This window comes from Cynocephalus volans, chromosome X, assembly GCF_027409185.1.
Source record: "Cynocephalus volans isolate mCynVol1 chromosome X, mCynVol1.pri, whole genome shotgun sequence".
Classification (NCBI taxonomy): domain Eukaryota; kingdom Metazoa; phylum Chordata; class Mammalia; order Dermoptera; family Cynocephalidae; genus Cynocephalus; species Cynocephalus volans.
Genome location: NC_084478.1, coordinates 97,532,575 through 97,551,942, shown reverse-complemented (window position 1 = coordinate 97,551,942; position 19,368 = coordinate 97,532,575). Strand labels below are relative to the sequence as shown.

At 35.5% G+C, this 19,368-nt stretch overlaps 1 pseudogene; it reads right to left on the bottom strand.

Annotated features, from left to right (window-relative positions):
* Positions 1-12,513, bottom strand: part of LOC134368143 (metaxin-2-like) — a 161,850-nt pseudogene extending 149,337 nt beyond the window's left edge.
* Positions 12,514-19,368: the final 6,855 nt, after the last annotated feature.

The following is a 19,368-nucleotide window of genomic DNA, read 5'->3' as shown; positions in this document are numbered from 1 at the left end:
TTAAAATCTTAACAAAATTAAGCACAATTAATTACATGATATACATCTGTCACGCATTTCTTGTCAGTGTGGCCTGTCACTCTATTATGAAACAAACCTAATTTAATCTGACATGATATACTTTCTTTTTTATTTCTTCCAGGTTAGGTGATACTTATTTCATAGTTATCTCTTAAAGCACAGTTAAATGCAATCATATAATTCTTTTTTCTGTCACATAAAATATCTTTATTATAACCTCTGAAGCTACTGATTTGTATCTTTGTTATTCCCCAATGTCCTGTCAATCAGTAGCTCAGCTTTTTTTGTTACATTTTTTTTTTTTTTAAAGATGACTGGTAAGGGGATCTTAACCCTTGACTTGGTGTTGTCAGCACCAAGCTCACCCAGTGAGCAAACCAGCCATCCCTATATGGGATCCAAACCCGTGGCCTTGGTGTTATCAGCACCACACTCTCCCGAGTGAGCCACAGGCCGGCCCTTTTGTTACATTTTTTATTTTATATTAACAAATTATAGTTGTATATATTTATGGGGTACAAAGTGATGATATGGTTTTTTAATACAATGTGGAATGATTACATAAAGCTAATTAACTTATCCATCAGCTCAAATACTTAACTTGTTTTTGTGGTGAGAGCATTTGAAATTTACTCTCCTAGCAATATTGAATCTACGGTACTTTATTATTAGCTGTATTGACCATGCTGTGCAATTGATCTGAAAATATGTAAAACTTATTTCTTCTGTCTAACTGAGGTTTTGTACCCTTTTGTAGAGGATTCATAAAGCAAATGTATTTCACAAGGCCTGGTTTTCCAAAGCCTTTCAGTTTCAAATATTGACCTTAAGAAGGACAGGAAATTTTCCCCAGGCTATTTAGTCTGTATTGTAAGATTCAAAGACAGACAGGTTACTAATCAATATGTTAAGTTACTAAAAAGCTGCTGGAGGGAGAAGGAATGTTTTCTAGATCAAGCTTTTGTTAGTGGATCGATTTAATTGCATGTTACCAGCTTCTATTGTTAAAACTTGTTAAACTGTGCTTAGCAAAACTCCACCAATGTCTCTTCCTGTAAATTGCTGATCCGGAGAATAAATGCAGGAAGAGAACCCCAATTTGTGGTTAATTTCCCAAATGGAAGCAATGCCTCACTGTTGAGGTCTATGGGAGATTAATCCTTTTTTGAGACTTCTCACTGCTCAGAAGTGATGGGCTTTGAGTAATCTTTTGTGGCTCTGTCACCCAGGGGAAAAAGGGTGACAAATCTGTGGGAGGCAAAGCAACACCCTTTGATTATCATCTCCCCATTTTACCTACTGCCTAGCCTCTGGTAGAGTAAAATCACCATTCTATTCTCTGCTTCTGTGAACTCAATTGTTTTAGATTTCACGTATTTGAGAACATGCAGTATTCATCTATCTGTGTTTGGCTTATTTCACTTAGCACAAAGTTGTCTAATTCCATTCATGTTGTCACAAATAACAATGTTTTCATTTTTTAAATCTCAATCATATTCTATAGTGTATATATACCACATTTACAAAAAAATCAATTCATACATTGATGGGCACTTCAATTGATTACATAAGTTGGAAATTGTGAATAGTGCTGCAATGAACATGGGAGTGCAGACATCTCTTTGACATGCTGACATCAAATCTTTTGGTTAAATACCCAGGTAAGATTGCTGGATCATATGGCAATTTTATTTTTAGTTTTTTGAGTAGCTTCCATACTGTTTTTCATAATGGTTATACATTTCTAACAACAGTGTACAAGGGTTCATTTTTAAAAAATCATTCATTCAATGTCTTTTTACTAGAGCATTTAATTAATTTACTTTCAAGGTAATGATAGGTAAGGACTTACCACTGCCATTTTGCCATTTTGTTAATTGTCTTCTGGTTCTTTTGTAGATAATTTGTTTCTTTCTTCCTCTCTTGCTGTCTTCATTTGTTGTTTGATAATTTTCTATGGTGGTATAATTTGAATCTTCTTTATTTTAGTTTTGTGCATCACTTCTAGATTTTAGCATTTTGCTTACCATAAGGTTTACCACCTTTTTGAGCTTTACCAGGTGATCTTTGTCATGGGTAGACTTTCACTATTTAGTCTTGTCACACTTCATAGCTGTATAATTTTGCTGTGAACTATAAAATATAAAAAAGTATGCTTGCCTTAGCTTTTAGAACAAGTTTCTAATAGTTCTAGCAAATAGGATCATTCATAGAAGAGGTATCTGATTATAAAATACAATAGTAAACAACCTCCTTCTTTTTAGTATGAGGGTTTTTGGCATGAACTATCCAAATTTCTGAATACTCTGACCTGACTTGTTTCTGTCTTAGAGTTCCTTAACTTTCCTTGTCTGACAAAAACAAACTGTAATTGGAATATTTTTAGCTCTCAGATAGTCATTTTATAACTATTTCCTGATTCTCTGAGTCCAGTTTACTGCCTCTTTCCAGACATAAATTATCCTAATGATACTGCTTGACAAATGTTTTGCCACCTGTAGGAAAGCATAATTTATTTGCAGAAAGTGGAATTAAGGAGATGAGCTCTTTTCTAGTATTTCCCAAATTGTTTAATGTTCTAGGAGGTATTGTTGCTATGTTTAGTGCTCGTAGTTATTAAGATACTCTTATAGTCAAAAAGAAGTTTAAAAACATGAGAAATGAATCAATTAGTGCAGATATCATTATTCAAATAATCATAAGCATCAGATATGCATCATGCATCCATGATGTTGGACAGGGTTATACAATAGATAGAGGTGGGTTCTGTAATAAAATTTAAACAACTTGTCACATCTAGAAGCATAAATTCATTTTTGCTACTTTGTCAGCATTAAACTCAGCACTGCCATAAAGGTTTCAGGAGAAGTACTGAAATGCTTCAATCTATTACTTATTGAAAAATAATTTATTCAAATAATATATGCATTATGCAAAATACAGTGATTTTTTTAAAAATCCTAAAATAGAAGATATTATCTAACAATACATTGTTTTTCCAAGTCATTCTAAAACTATTTTTCTTTTAGGATATAATTAAAGGATCACTGCTATGGCATGATAAATTGATGTTATTGTTCATTAATTATTACTGATCACTATTTATGCAGGAGGACTGATATATACAAACTCTGTTTAAAATGTTAACTCTGTTTTCAAAGGAGTGCATAGTTATTGTTCACTATGCATACAACCTTATTGTTTTGTTTGATTACATAACAATAATCATTAATATAAAATAAATCACGTTGTTTAGAAAGGGATATCCAGTTTTAAAATGGTGAAGGTGGCATTTCACTTGGTATCTCATAAATTCCCAAAAGGCTCAATAAAGGTATTTAAAGACAATAGATGGAGATAAAATATGGGGTGATAAACTCAACCCAAAACAAGAAAATCCATATAAAAACATCATTGAAATGAAGATAACATTTGAAATAAAATATATTTCCTATTCAAAAGATCGTGGAAATTTCACAAAAATTGAACAATTACACAAAAATTATCTTCTGTAAGTTCCCAGGATTATAAAATGTACAGAAAATATTCTCTATTCACAATAAAATAGTCCGAATTTGATTACAAAACTAGAAAAACAAAATAAAATATCATCTGGAAATATAAGGATGTTTGCTTTAAACAGCTTGTGATGCAAATAAACCATCAAACAAAACTCCAAATTGCAGACCACCCACCAAAAAGGTCAAAGCCACAAATATTTATCTAATAATTATGGAAGAATAAATAAAGAGATTTGTATTAAAAACAAAAACAAAAATGATTAAATCAAGCAAAATAGAATGGAGAGTAAGAGTTAATAAATATAGTTATAAAAAATTATACCTAATGAGATTATTGAAATAAAGTATGACTAATAAAAATCAACAATATGTTAAAAGAAATAATTTCAAGACCTTTTTCTGACAAAGATTGCTGGTACCCCCACATTGTTTATTCTTTCACTCATCCTTCAACAATAGAAACATTCAGCATTAACTAGATATATTATCATTCAATTATCGATTCTGCTTTTCGTAGCCATGTCTAATTTCTGACCAATAGAACATAAGTAGAAGTGATGTGTCGCATATCAAACTAATTTTCTGAAAATATATGGGTTTTTCTTTCTTTTGTGTCTATATAATTTCCTTCTCATAATAATACGTATAGGTTGAAACAATCTCACTATGCATAGAGAGTAAATTGATTTTCAATAACGATACTGTTGTCTTCCGTTTGGGTTGCTACAACAAAATACCATAAACTGGGTAGCTCATAAACAACAGAAATTTATTTCTCGCAGTTCTGGAAGCTGGAAGTCCAAATCAAGGCACCAGCATATTTGTTGTCTGGTGAGGGCTGCTTTTTGGTATAGAGATGGTACCTTCCTACTGTGTCTTCACACATGGTGGAAGGTGCAAAAGAGGATTTCAACATATGAATTTTGGGGGGACACAAAACATTCAGACCATAGAAAATATTAAAGTAATTCAAAGGAGGGTCAATAACCTGTTCCACAAATCATACCAGCACATCTGAATACACATATATACAAAAGTTAAAATTGATGACTGTGCTAAAGTTAATTCGAACTTTACTGCAGACATAAATGTAGTAGTTAAATTATAAAATTCTGCTGTTTCTGGTCAAGACGGTGGAGTAGTCAGTTCCTGGTGTCGCTCTCTCCCACAGAGTGACCAATTTACAGCTATTGAGGAGCAGTGATGGAGGACCCAAGATCTGCACTGGAACAGGTGGGAGCCAGCCACTGTGGGACCCCAGTTCAGGTTGCTCCCCATCCCATAGAGAGACTTTCGAGCTTCTGGGCCCATGCAACCTGAGCCTGCCAGGCAAGAGAAGACAGGCAGGACATGACTTCTGGCCTAGGCGGGTCCCACTACTAGGAGAGACATAATAGCCTCGGGGCTTCCACTCCCTGAGCCAGCCATCCCACAGAAGGTAGGTGGGGTGGGAATTATGGCACAGGCCAGTACCCACCTCCGAGAGTGACGTAAGAGGCTCCAAGCACCCACAGTCCTCCCAAGCCAGCCAAGCTAGAGAAGGCAGGTGGGGCAGGACTTCCAGCCCAGGCTGGTCCCACCACCGGGAGAGTTGTAACAGCCTCAGGGCTCCCACACCCAGAACAAGCCTAGCCAGAGAAGGAAGGCAGGGTGGGACTATGGGTCCAGGCTAGTTTCTGCTGCTGAGAAGTGGCAATCCCTTCAGAATCCAAGCCAGACATCAGGGTGAAATGAGTGGACTGTGATACCTCTGGCCACAATGACAAAGCACCAAAGGAAAGACAACAGAAATATGAAAAATCAAGAAAGTGCATCACCACCATAGGAAATTAATAACTCTCAAGTGCTAGATCACATAGAACAGGAAGTCTTAGAAATGACAGACAAGGAATTTAGAGTAACTTTTCTAAGGAAACTAAATGAGATACAAGAAAACTCAGTTAGACAACACAATGAAATATGAAAAAATATAATGGATCTGAAAGAAGAAATGCAAAAAGGAATCAATGCCTTGAAAAAGAATGTAGCTGAACTTGTGGAGCTGAAGGATTCATTCAATGAAATAAAAAACACAGCAGAAAGTTTACAAAGCAGACTTGAAAAAGCATAAGAGAGAATTTCTGACCATGAAGACAGGCTGTTTGAATTAACATAGGCAGACCAGAAAAAAGAAAAAAAAAAAAAAAAAAAGAATCCAAAAACTGAAGAAAATCTAAGAGAGACAACTAACAACCTTAAGCACTCAAATTTTTGAATCATGAGTATTCCTGAAGGTGAGGAAACAGGAAATGGCATTGAACATATATTCAATGAAATAATAGCAGAAAACTTCCTAGGTATAGGGAAAGTCACAGATCTCCAGATTCAGGAAGCTCAAAGATCATCGAACACATTCAACCCAAAAAGGTCCTCTCCAAGACATGTGATAATCAAAATGACAAAACTCAGAGACAAAGAGAACATCCTATAAGCTGCAAGAGAGAAGCAGCAAGTTACCTATAAGGGAGCCCCAATCAGACTAACATCAGACTTTTCATCAGAAACCCTAAAAGACAGAAAAGAATGGAATGATATTGAAAACACTAAAGGACAAAAATTGCCAGGCAAGAATACTTTACCCAGCAAGGCTATCCTTCCTAAATAAAGGACAAATGGCATATTTCTGAAACAAACATAAACAGTGGGAGTTCGCTACCACATGCCCAGCCCTAAAAGAAATTCTCAAGAAAGTACTGAGTTTGATACCACAAAAACAACCACCACTGCCGTGAATATGCAAGAAAGAACAATACCTACCAGCAAAACAAAAATGCTAACAAAAGAGAAAAAAAATAGTTTATTAATCACCCCAAGAAACCAACAAATACAGAAGATGAAAGGAAAATTAGACAGAAAGGAACAAAAGATACTTAAGACATCTAAACAAAAATCAGTAAAATGCTAGGAGTAAATCAACACCTTTCAATAATAACTCTAAATGTAAAGGGATTAAATTCCCCATTCAAAAGACACAGACTGACTGACTGGATTAAAATGATGGTCCCAAAAGTATGCTGTCTTCAAGAGACTCAACCTGTAAAGACACACATAGACTAAGAGTGAAAGGATGGAAAAAGATATATTATGCAAATAGAAATGAAAAATGAGTTGAACTAGCTATTCTTATATCAAATAAAATAAACTTTAAGGCAAAAACCATAAAAAGAGATAAAGAAGTCCACTATATAATGACAAAAGTATCTTTCCATCAAGAAGACATAACAATCATAAATATATACACACCTAATTTTAGAGCAACCAGATTTACAATGCAAAAATTATTAGATTTAAAGAAAGAGATAGACACTAACACCATAATGTCAGGGGACCTGAACACCCCGCTCTCTTAATGGGACAGATCATCTAGGTAAAAAATCAACAGAGAAACACAAGATCTAAACAATTCTTTAGACCAATTGGATTTGGAAGATATCTACAGAACATTCCATTCAACAACCTCAGAATATTCATCCTTCTCATCAGCACATGGAACATTCTCCTGTACAGACCACATGTTAGGTCACAAAGCAAGTCTTAATGAACTCAAAAAAAGTGGAATTATCACATGTATTTTTTCTAATGACAGTGGGTTAAAATTAGAAAACAATAACAAATGAAACTTTGGAAAGTATACAAATACATGGAAATGACACAACAGTCTACTTAATGACATGTGGGTCCAAAAAGAAATTAAACAGAAAATCAAAAAATTTCTTGAAACTTACAAAAATAATGGTACATCATACCAAAACCTGTGGGATACTGTGATAACAGTATTAAGAGGGAAATTTATTACACTAAATGCTTACTTCAGAAGAATGGAAAGATGGCAAATAAATAACCTATCACTTCACCTTAAAGATCTAGAAAAACAAGAACAATCCAAACCAGAAGTTAGTAGACAGAAAGAAATATTTAAGATCAGAGCAGAACTAAATGAAATAGGAACAGGAAAAAAGAAATTCAAAAGATCAATGAAATAAAAAATTGGTTTTTTGAAAAGATAAATAAAATTGATAAACTTTTAGCAAGTTAAGCTAAGAAAAGAAGAGAGAAAACCCAAATAACAAAAATTAGAAATGAAAAAGATGATATTACAACTGACACCTCAGAAATACAAGGGATCATTAGAGACTACTATAAGCATCTATATGCCAACAAATTTGAAAATATGGAGGATATGGATAAATTTCTGGATGCATACAAATTACCAAAACTGAGCCAAGAAGATATAGATAACTGAACAGATCAATAACAATGAAAGTGATTGAAGATGTTATCAGAAGGCTTCCAACAAAGAAAAGCCCAGGACCAGAAAGGTACAGTGCAGAGTTCTACCAAATCTTTAAAGAGGAACTGATACCAATTCTCTACAAACTGTTCCAAAAGATTGAAACTGAGGCTATTCTCCCAAACTGATTCTGTGAGGTATCATCAGGCTGATACCAAAACCAGACAATGATACATCAAAAGTAGAAAACTACAGGCCAATACCCTTGATGAATGTATATGCAAAAATCCTCACTAAAATACTTGCTAACAAAATACAGCAACAGATATAAAAAATTATACACCACGGTCAAGTGGGATTCATTCCAGGGATGTAAGGTTTGTTCAACATATGCAAATCAATAACTGTGATACATCACATTAATAAAAGCAAACATAAAAATCGCATGATCATCTCTATTGACACTGAAAATCATTCGACAAAATTCAACATCCTTTCATGATACTCTTTACAAGATAGGCATAGATGGAAAGTATCGCAACATAATTAAAGCCATATACGATAAGCCCACTGCAAATATCATCCTGAATGGGGAAAAGCTGAAAGTTTTTCCCTTAAAACCAAGAACTAGAAAAAGATGCCCACTCTTACCATTCCTATTCAACATAGTGTTGGAAGTACTAGCCAGAGCAATGAAGGAAGAAAAGGAAAAAAAGGGCATCCAGATTGGAAAGGATGAAGTCAATCTGTCCCTTTTTGTGGATGATATGATCCTATATATTGAATAGCCTAAAGCTTCTATAAAAAAAAAAATCCTACAATTGATAAATGATTTCAGCAAAGTTGCAGGATACAAAATCAACACACAAAAATCAGTAGCATTTCTATTCTCCAATAGTGAACATGCAGAAAAAGAAATCAAGAAAGCTATCCCATTACAATAGCCACAAAAAAAATAAAATACTTAGGAATAAAGCTGACCAAGAATGTGAAAAATCTCTATGTAGAGAAATTCAAACTACCGTTGAGAGAAATTAAAGAGGACACAAGAAGATGGAAAGAGATCCCATGGTCTTGGATTGGAAGAATTAATATTATGAAAATGTCCATATTACCCAAAGGGATATACAGATTCAATGAAATCCCCATCAAAATTCCAATGACATTTTTCTCTGAGATGGAAAAACTACCCAGACTTTTTTATGGAAGAACAAAAGACCACATATAGCCAAAGCAATCCTGAGCAATAAAATACAGCTGGAGGGATAAAACTACCTGACTTCAAACTATATTACAAAGCTATAATAACCAAAACAACATGGTACTGACATAAAAACAGACACACAGATCAATAGAATAGAATAGAGAACCCAGAAATCAATCCGTACATCCACAACCATCTGAGCTTTGACAAAGGCAGCAAATCTACATACTGGGGTAGAGACTGCCTTTTCAAAAAGTGGTGCTGGGAAAACTGAATACTCATATGCAGGAGAATGAAACTAGACCCATACCATATACAAAAATCAACTCAAAATCAATTAAAGAATTAAATATACATCCTGGAACAATAAATCTCCTTAAAGGAAACATAGGGGAAACACTCCAGGAAGTAGGAGTGGGTAGAGAATTTATGAGTATGATCCCAAATGCAGAGGCAGAGGAAAAATAAAGAAATGGGATTAAATCAAACTAAAAGGCTTCTGCACAGCAAAGGAAACAACAGAGTTAAAAAAAAAAAAACAGTGGGAGAAAATATTTGCAAAATATACATTTGACAAAGGATTAATATGCAGAATATACAAGGAACTCAATCAACTTTATAGCAAAAAACCCCAAATAACCCAATTAGAACATGGGCAAAGGAGCTGAATAGGCATTTCTCAAAGGAAGATATACGAATGGCCAACAGACACATGAAAAAATGCTCAACATCACTCAGCATCCAAGGAAATGCAAATCAAAAACACACTGAGTTACCATCTCACTCAAGTTAGGATGGCTAACATCCAATAGACTGAGAATGATAAGTGCTGGAGAGGTTGCAGAGAAAAAGAAATCTCATTCACTATTCATAGGGCTGAAAAATGGTGCAGCTTTATGGAAAATAATATGGAAGTTCCTCAAACAATTATTGACAGATCTACCATATGACCCAGTGATTCCACTGCTGGGAATATAACCAGAGGAATGGAAATCATCATGCTGAAGGGATACCTGTACTCCAATGTTTATTGCAGTTGTATTTACAATAGCCAAGGGCTGGGACCTGTCCAAATGTCAATCATCTGATGAGTGAATAAGGAAACTGTGGTACATCTACACAATGGAATACTACTCTGCTATAAAAAGAATGAAATACTACCATTCACAATAACATGGATGGACTTAGACAAAATTATATTAAGTGAAACAAGTCAGGCACAGAAGGAGAAATACCACAAGTTCTCACTTATTTATGGGAGCTAAAGTAAATAAATAAATAAATAACCACACAAACAAATAAAGGGTGGGTGGGGGGAAGAAGACAGAATAACCACAAAAATTCCTTGAACTAGTGAGGGGGAGGGGAAGGAGGTGGAGAGGAATGGGTAAAAGGGCATGAAAATCAGCTACAATGTATTTCGTGAAGTACAAAAAATTTATAAATTTCTGTAAGAAAATATAGGTGTAAATATTTTTTATGCATACAGAAAAAGATAAGTTGAACCTTATCTAAATTAAATTTTTCTGTTTTCCAACTAGACACTATTAAGATAATAAAAGTTATACACTGGAAGAAAATATTTGCAATACATATATATGACAAAGGATATTTTTATTCATCTAAAGAAATCTTCCAACTTTACAATTAAATTATAGAACATCGTATAAAAAGTAGCCAAAGGTTTTAAACAGACATTTACCAAAGAAAAAATCAGATAATAGACAAGCATGAAAATAAACTTGACATAATTAGTCATTAGGGAAATGCAAATAACCAGAATGAGATATCGCTATACACCTAGATGAAGCTATCAAGTATAGGTGAGTAAGTGAGCAACTTGGATTCCTTTACATTGGTGAGAATGTGAAATGGTTCAATCATTTTGGAAAAAATTCTTAGGTATTTCTTATGAACTAGAATGCAAATTTACTGTATGAGTTATCAATTCCACCTCAAAGAATTCACCTAAGATAAATGAAAACATTTGTTCACACAATCATGTATATACATATGTTCATAGCAGCTTTATTCATTATAGCGGTAAAGTCAAAACAAACCACGTTCATAAAATGATGAATGAACAAATTGCTGTACTTCATGCATTTATATACTATTCTCTATTATGAAAGAAAAAGCAACTAACACATACAACAAAGTGGATGGATCTCAAAAGTGAGATATAAAAGAGTATATAATTTATTTAAAATTCTAGAGCAGACAAACTCATCCATAAGCACAGAATGCAGATTAGTTGTTGTCATGGATAAACATTAACTGGAGAGTATTGATTGGAAAGATTCATGAAGGAACATTTTAAGGTGATGGAAATATTTCATTTGTAAAAACTCATCACGCTGCGATTAAAATATGTACATAATATTGCACGTAAATATAACTCAATAAAGGTGATTTATTTAAATTACATTCAGCACCGAAGTTTTGATTGAAAAAAAAAACATACAAGGCAGTGACAATTTAAGGGCATAATGGATAAGTAAATTATTGAAGGCCAATCTAAAGAGTTTGGATACTTTAAGAAAGACAGTAGAAATTCATGGAGCATTTTTTTACAACTGATGATAAAATATTTTATGAATACTTATCCAGAAACTTCATGCAGGACACAATTTGTTACACAACTGGAAATTAAGTAAATAGAAAATGTTCTAAATTAGGAAAACCTTTGAAATAACCATTACCTAACACTGATTTGTATTATGTAGAAAATTTGGGAATGGAAAGAGTACAAGGAAGATGAATAAGTTGTGAGTTAAATTTTGGAATTCGCTAGGACTTTGAATATAGAGTAGAAATGAAATCAAAGAAAAATGACTATGGACTTCTATGGCTGAGGAAATTTGAGTAAATCACATAAATGGAAAGGAGTACCTCACTGCTTTAGGTGAGTTGCATTACCAAAAAAAAACCAACCAACCAACCAAACAAACAAACAAACAAAAAAACCCCAGGAGATTTTAAGGCAATTTTAAACAATGAACTCAAGAAAAATTTTAAATAATTAACTCATTAAATGGTTTTAATTAAATCATGTGACAATTTGAGTTTTCCAGTAGGTAAAGAATAAAGGGCCAAAGATTCAACTTTATGCTCTAATGAAAGCATGAAGAAAAACAACCAACAAAGGAGAAAGATATTGCAGGAGGATTGTAGGAATATGATGGACTAGAGAAAACTAGGACACATCTCTCCCACAGAAGACCAGAACAGGCCCACTACTAACAGTGTTGCACTCACTGATGGCATTGTCAGAACCCAGGACCACCTCCTACCTTCCCACTGTGAGTTTCACTCCACCTCATGCTGCTACCACCTGCAGCATGGCTCCAGCTACTGCCACTGCCACTAGACATCCAAACCAGCATTACGGCACCGACTAGACCAGCCATGCACAGGATCCATGCCCACACTGCTGCACCAGTCAGTCTGGCTGTGTGCAGGACCTCTGCCATTGCCACCTGCAGTGCAGCAGCCATCAACGGTGTCTGTCTATGCCAACACACCAGCCAGACCAGCCATGCATTAGACCCCCACCCAAGCTGCTGCAACAGCCTGCCGAGCTACATGTGGGATCCCTGCCATAGTTATGTGTGGTGTGGCTACTACCTCCATAGCCATTACACAAGTAAAACTGGCTGGGTGTGGGACCCCCTACCAATGCTGAGGTGTGGGACCACCTGCCACCACTTGCAGTGCAGGGGCCATTGCCAGAAGCCATCCAAACTCCCACACTAACCAAACCAGCTCAAGTGGTCTCACCATTCAGCCCTGCTACACATGGGAACCCTGCTGTAGTCATGTGCAGTGTGGCTTTGGCCAACACAGCCATCACACCAAGCAGATCAGCTAGGCATGGGACTCCCACCCACACCACCACATCAGCCAGACTGGCAGAAGGCTGGACATCATGCTAATGCTGAAGCATTAGCCAGACCAGCTCAGTGCTGGATGCCAGCCTCTATCAACTGCACCACTGCTCCTGCCACTGTAACTGCTAGTAGCCATACACACCACTACCATGGCCACTGCACCAGTTAGACTGGCTGAGGGCAGGACCCACCACTGCCACCATATCTTAACACAAGAAGTGTCACGAATGGAGCCACCAAGAAGAGGTAAGCCTGCTGTGGGGAAAATAGAATAATTTAATCAGGCTCCTTCAGCTCAGGTCTGGCTGGGGGGTGGAGCAGCACATTTCTTGTAAACAAGTTGTGTGGGTGGAGTTATTGCGCATGTTCACCAATGTATCTTTTTAGTTTTTTTAGCTATTGTGTCTTCTGCAGTTTGTGAAGCAGGCTGGCTGGCAGAGTGCTCGCGTCTCGCAATAGAGCATGTTTATTCTGCTGGCAGCTGCTCAGTTTCAGTTTGTCTTTGGACTTCGCCGGTAGCAGTTGAGTTTCTGAGTTTCTTGGTGGATTGCTTGGCTCATAGTGTTGTGTGTGCTGAATAAAGACTCCTCTTTCTTCAACCAAGGCTCCAAGGACTGTTTTGTCCAATTACCTAGTTCATAGACCTGCATGTGAAGGGTTTGTGAACTGGCTCAAGGGGTCTGTGAGCTCTAGACACAGCCCTAGTTCTACACCTGCATGGATCCACACCTCAGTGACCCAACTCATAGGGGGAATTATACCCCGTTGCAGTAAGCATGTCTGTCTTCACCCAGGAAGAGACACATGCAGAGAACCCAGAGGATACCGAAACTCAGTATAGCCAAATAGTGTACAGAAATATATTCCAAGCCACCACCAACACATCCCCCAACCAAGGGAAGCAAGGACACAAGAGAAGCCTTGGCCTACAGGAACAAGGAAAGACAAACCTTGCCCAGAGTCACTCATTCAAGCTGAGGAGATCCAGTGCACCCATCAGGGTCATGGGACATTAGCTGGGCAGCCAACAAGTCTGCCTAGGGTCACTCATCCCATCCAGAGAGTGACAAGGAACCCAGGAACTTCACCCAAGACCTTGAGAACTAACCCACATCTTCAATGACCCAACTAACCTCAGCAAGGAATCACTAAGTGCCCCTGTGCCTACACCACGAAGGCACTCACACACTACTCTGACATTTAATACAGCAGAAGTACCCATGACAGAGACTATATTACTGAGTCTAACTGGAACCAATACTTAAACACCCTACTCAATGGCCAATAGAAAAGCTTTTCTACAGGAGGAAATCTCTCTTCTTAAAGACCACTCCAGAGTTAATAGAAGAAGCAACTGCTGTATCAGATGACTAGAGATCAATGTAGACAGACTAGAAATATTTAAAAAACAAGGAAATATGACATCACCAAAGGAATACAATAATTCTCATGTAATACACACCCCACAGAGCAGGAAACCCTTGATATATTTAAAAAAGGAATTTCAAGTAACAATCTTAAATAAACTCAGTGAGATACAAGAAGACTCAGTTAGACAAAACAATGAAATGAGAAATACAACCCAAGACCTGAAGAAGGAAATTTACAGAGATAAATACCATTAAAAAGAATGTAGCATGACCATTACCAGTGTCAGTATAGAGCTGGCCTTCACATCTTGTGCATGAGGGGTGACAATCAGCTTTGTATCTCATGAATATTCATAACTAATAAAAAAAAAGAATGTAGCAAGACTTTTGGAACTGGAAGACTCATTCTATGAAATAAAAACTACATTTGAGAGTGTAAGCAGCAGGCTAGAGCAAGTGGAAGAAAGAATTTCTGATCTTGAATACAGTCTTTTGGAAATGACCCAAGCAGACTGAAAAAAAAAAGAAAGAAAGAATTTTAAAAAGTGAAGAAAATGTAAGAGAACTAGCAAATCACCTTAAATGCACAAACTTTCTAATCATGGGTGATCCAGATGGGTAGGAAAAAAGAAAAGGCATTGGAAACACATTCAGTGAAATAATAGCAGAAAACTTCCCATGTATTGGTAGAGATATGGACTATCAGATTTAAGAGGCTCCTCAAAGGTCCCCAATTAGATTCAATCCCAAAGGGTCTTCTCTGAGACACATTGTAGTCAAGCTTCCAAAAGTCAAAGACAAAGATAGAATCCTAAAAATAGCAAGAGAATAGCATCAAGTCACCTATAAGGGAATCCCCATTGGACAAACTGCAGACTTCTCAACAGAAACTTTACAGGCCAGAAGCGATTGGGAGGAAATATTCAAAGTACTAAAAGAAAAAACCTGTCTGCCAAGAATACTGTACCCAGCAAGGCTATCCATTAGAAAGGAAGGGGAAATAGTGTATTTCCCAGGTTAAAGAAAGCTATGGGAGTTTGCCATCACACTACCAGTTCCACAAGAAATCTTTAAGGGAGTTCTGCACCTGGAACCCAAAGAACAGTAATCACCATCATGAATGCAATCGAAAGAACACCCACGACTGGTACAGCAGATATGCAAATGAGAAAGAGAAAAACCACACCATACAACCTAAAAATAAATAAATAAATAAAACAATGAACATGGAAGAGAAACAACAAAAGGGAGAGAAGAAAGGTGCAGAAGATATTTAATCAACCACAGGAAAAGCAATTAAATGTCAGGAGTAAGACAATACCTCTCAATAACAACCCTAAATGTAAATGGATTAAATTCCCCACTCAAAAGACACAGACAGACTGTTTGGATTAAAAAGATAGACCCAACTATATGCTACCATCAAGAGACCCATCTCACCCGTAAAGACACTCACAGATGAATAGTGAAGGGATGGAAAAACATATACCACATAAATGGAAACTGAAAATGAGCAGGGGTAGCTATTTTTGTATTGGATAAAATAGACTTTAAACCAAAAACTATAAAAAGAGACAAAGAAGGACATTATATAATGATAAAAGGATCTATTAAGCAAGAAGATATAACAATCATAAATATATATGCACTCAACACTGGAGCACCCAGATATATAAAGCAAACACTAGTAGACCTAAAGAAAGTGATAGACCCCAATAACAAATTAGTGAGGGATCTGAACACCCCTCTCTCAGCACTGGGCTAATCATCTAGGCAACAAATCAAGAGAGAAACACAGGATTTAAACTATATTTTAGACCAATTGGACTTGACAGATATCTACAGAACATTTAATCCAACAACTACAGATGTCCATTCTTTTCATCAGGATGTCGAACATTCTCCAGGATAGATGATATGTTAGGTCACAAATAAAGTCTCAACAAATTAAAAAATAATTGAAATCATTTCAAGTATCTTTTCAGAGCATAATGGATTAAAACTAGAAATCAATAACAAGTGACATTCTAGAAACTATGCAATCACATAGAAATTAAATGACATAGAAAACACATGAAAATTAAATGAATGACCTATGGATCCAAGAAGAAATTAAACAGGAAATCAAAAAAAAAATATTGAAACTGATAAAAATAAAGACACATCATACCAAAACCTGTGGGATAATGTAAAACTAATACTAATAGGGAAATTTATTACAACATAAGCTTACTTCAGAAGAACAGAAAGATTTCAAATAAACAACCTAACATTACACCTCAAGAACTAGAATAACAAGAGCACGCCAACCCCCAAATTAGTAGGTGGAAAGAGAAAATTAAGATCAAAGCAGAACTAAATAAAAAAGAGACCCCCAAAATGATAAAAAGATCAATGAAACAGAAAGTTATTTTTTCAAGAAGATACACAATATATACAAACCATTAGCAAGACTAACTAAAAAGAGAGAAGACCTAAATAACAAAAATCAGAAATGAAAGAGGAGACATTACAACTGAAACCACAGAAATAGAAAGAATAATTAGAGACTATTATAAAAACTATACACAACAAATTTGAAAACCTGGAGGAACTGGATAAATTTCTGGGCACATACAAATTACCAAGACTGAACCATGAAGAAATAGAAAACCTGAAAACAGCAACAAACAGCAATGAAATTGAAGCATTAATTAGCATTATCCCCAAAAGAAAAGCCCAGGATTGGATGGCTTTCCTGTTAAATTCTACCAAACCTTTAAAGAGGAATTAATACCAATTCTTTTCAAACTATTCCTAGAAATTGAAACAGAGGCTACTCTCCCAAACTCATTCTATGAGGCCAGCATCACCCTGATACCAAAACCAGACAAAGATACAACAAAAAAAGAAAACTACAGACCAATATCTCTGATGAACAGAGATGAAAAAAATCCTCAACAAAGTATTAGCAATCAGCATACAGCAACACATCAAAAAATTATACACCATAGTTGAGTGTGATTCATCCCCAGTATGCAAGGGTGGTTCAACATATGCAAATCAATAAATGTGATACACCACATCAACCAAATTAAGGAAAAACACTGTATGATAATCTCAGAGATGCAGAAAAAGCATTTGACAAAATTCAACATTATTTCATGATAAAGACTCTTAGCAAATTAGGTATAGAAGGAAATTTTCTCAGCACAATAGAAGCTGTATGTGAAAAACCCACTGCCACTATCATCCGGAAAAACTTTTTGCTTAAGATCAGGAAAAAGACAAGGATGCCCCCTCTCACCACGCCTATTTAACATAATATTGGACGTACTAGCCAGAACAATCAGGCAAGAGAGAGAAATAAATGGCATTCAGTTTGGAAAATAAAAAGAAAAATACTGTTCCTGTTTGCACATGATATGATCTTATGTATAGAAAATTTAGACTCTACCACAAAACTCGTAGAGCTTATAAACTATCTTAATAAATTTGTAGGATAGAAAATCAACATGCAAAAATCAGTAATTTTTATATTCCCACAGTGAACTAGCAGAAAAAGAAATCAAGAAAGCAAGCCCATTTGCAATAGTCACCAAAAAAATGAAATACCTAGGAATCAACGTAATCAAGGAGATGAAAGACCTCTAAACATGACCTAAAAATCATTGCTGAAAAAAGTTAATAAGGACACAAAAAGATTGAAAAACATTCCATGCTCTTGGATTGGAAGAGTTAACATTGTGAAAATGTCCATACTACTTAAAGTGATCTATAAGTTTAATGCAATCCACATCAAAATTCCAATGACATTCTTCACATAAATAGAAAAAAAAAAAAAAAAAAAAACAATCCTAACAGTAGTATGGAACAACAAAAGAACTCAAATATTCAAAGGAATCCTGAGCAAACTACAAAATAAAATAAAATAAAACAATTTCCAGAGGCATAACACTCCAGGATTTCAAACTACACAACAAGGTTATACTAACCCAAACAGCATTGTACTGGAATAAAAACAGACACTCAGACCAGTGGAACAGAATAGGGAACCAAGAAGTCAACCCTCATACTTACAGCCAACTGATTTTCACAAAGGAAACAAGAACATGCATTGGGGAAAAGGCTGCCTCTTCAATAATTGGTACTGAGAAAACTGGAAATCCATATGTAGAAAAACTAGACTCATACCTCTTGCCATATAACAAAATCAACTCAAAATGAATTAATTAATTAAATATAAAATCTGAAACTGTAAATGAACTAATTACTTAAATATAAAACCTGAAACTATGAAACTCCTAAAAGAAAACATAGAGGAAACACTTCAGGAAGTAGGACTGGGCAAATACTAAAAAAGAGAAAACATAAACAAATGGGATTATATCAAATTAAAAATCTTCTACAGAGCAAAAGAAATAATTAATAGAGCAAAAAGACAACCTACCGAAAGGGAGAAAATATTTGTTAACTATGCATCCAACAAGGGATTAATATCCAGAATGTACAAAGAACTCAAACAACTCAATAGAAAGAAAACAAGTAACTCAATTAAGAAATGGGCAATGGAGCTAAATAAACATTTCTCAAAGGAAGATATGCAAATGAATAACAGACACATGAAGAAATTCTTAACATCATTTAGCATCAGGGAAATACAAATCAAAACCGAATTGAGATGTCATCTCACCCCAATTAGACTGACTGTTATACAAAAGACAAAGAACAACAAATACTGGCAAGGATGTAGAAAAAGGGAAGCCCTCCTACAGTGCTGGTGGGATTGTAAATTGATGCAGACATATGGAAAATGGTATGGAGTTTTCTTAATTACAATTAGAACTGCCATATGATACAGCAATTCCACTGTTGGGTATATACCCAAAGGAATGGCAATCATCATGCTGAAGGGACACCTGCACTCCCATGTTTACTGCAGCTCTATTTACAGTAGCCAAGAGTTGGAATCAACCTAAATGCCCATCAACAGATGACTGAATAAGGAAAATGTGGTATACATACTCAATGAAATACCACTATGCCATTAAAAAGAATGAAATTCTACCATTTGCAGCAACATGGATGAACTTGGAGAAAATTATGTTAAATG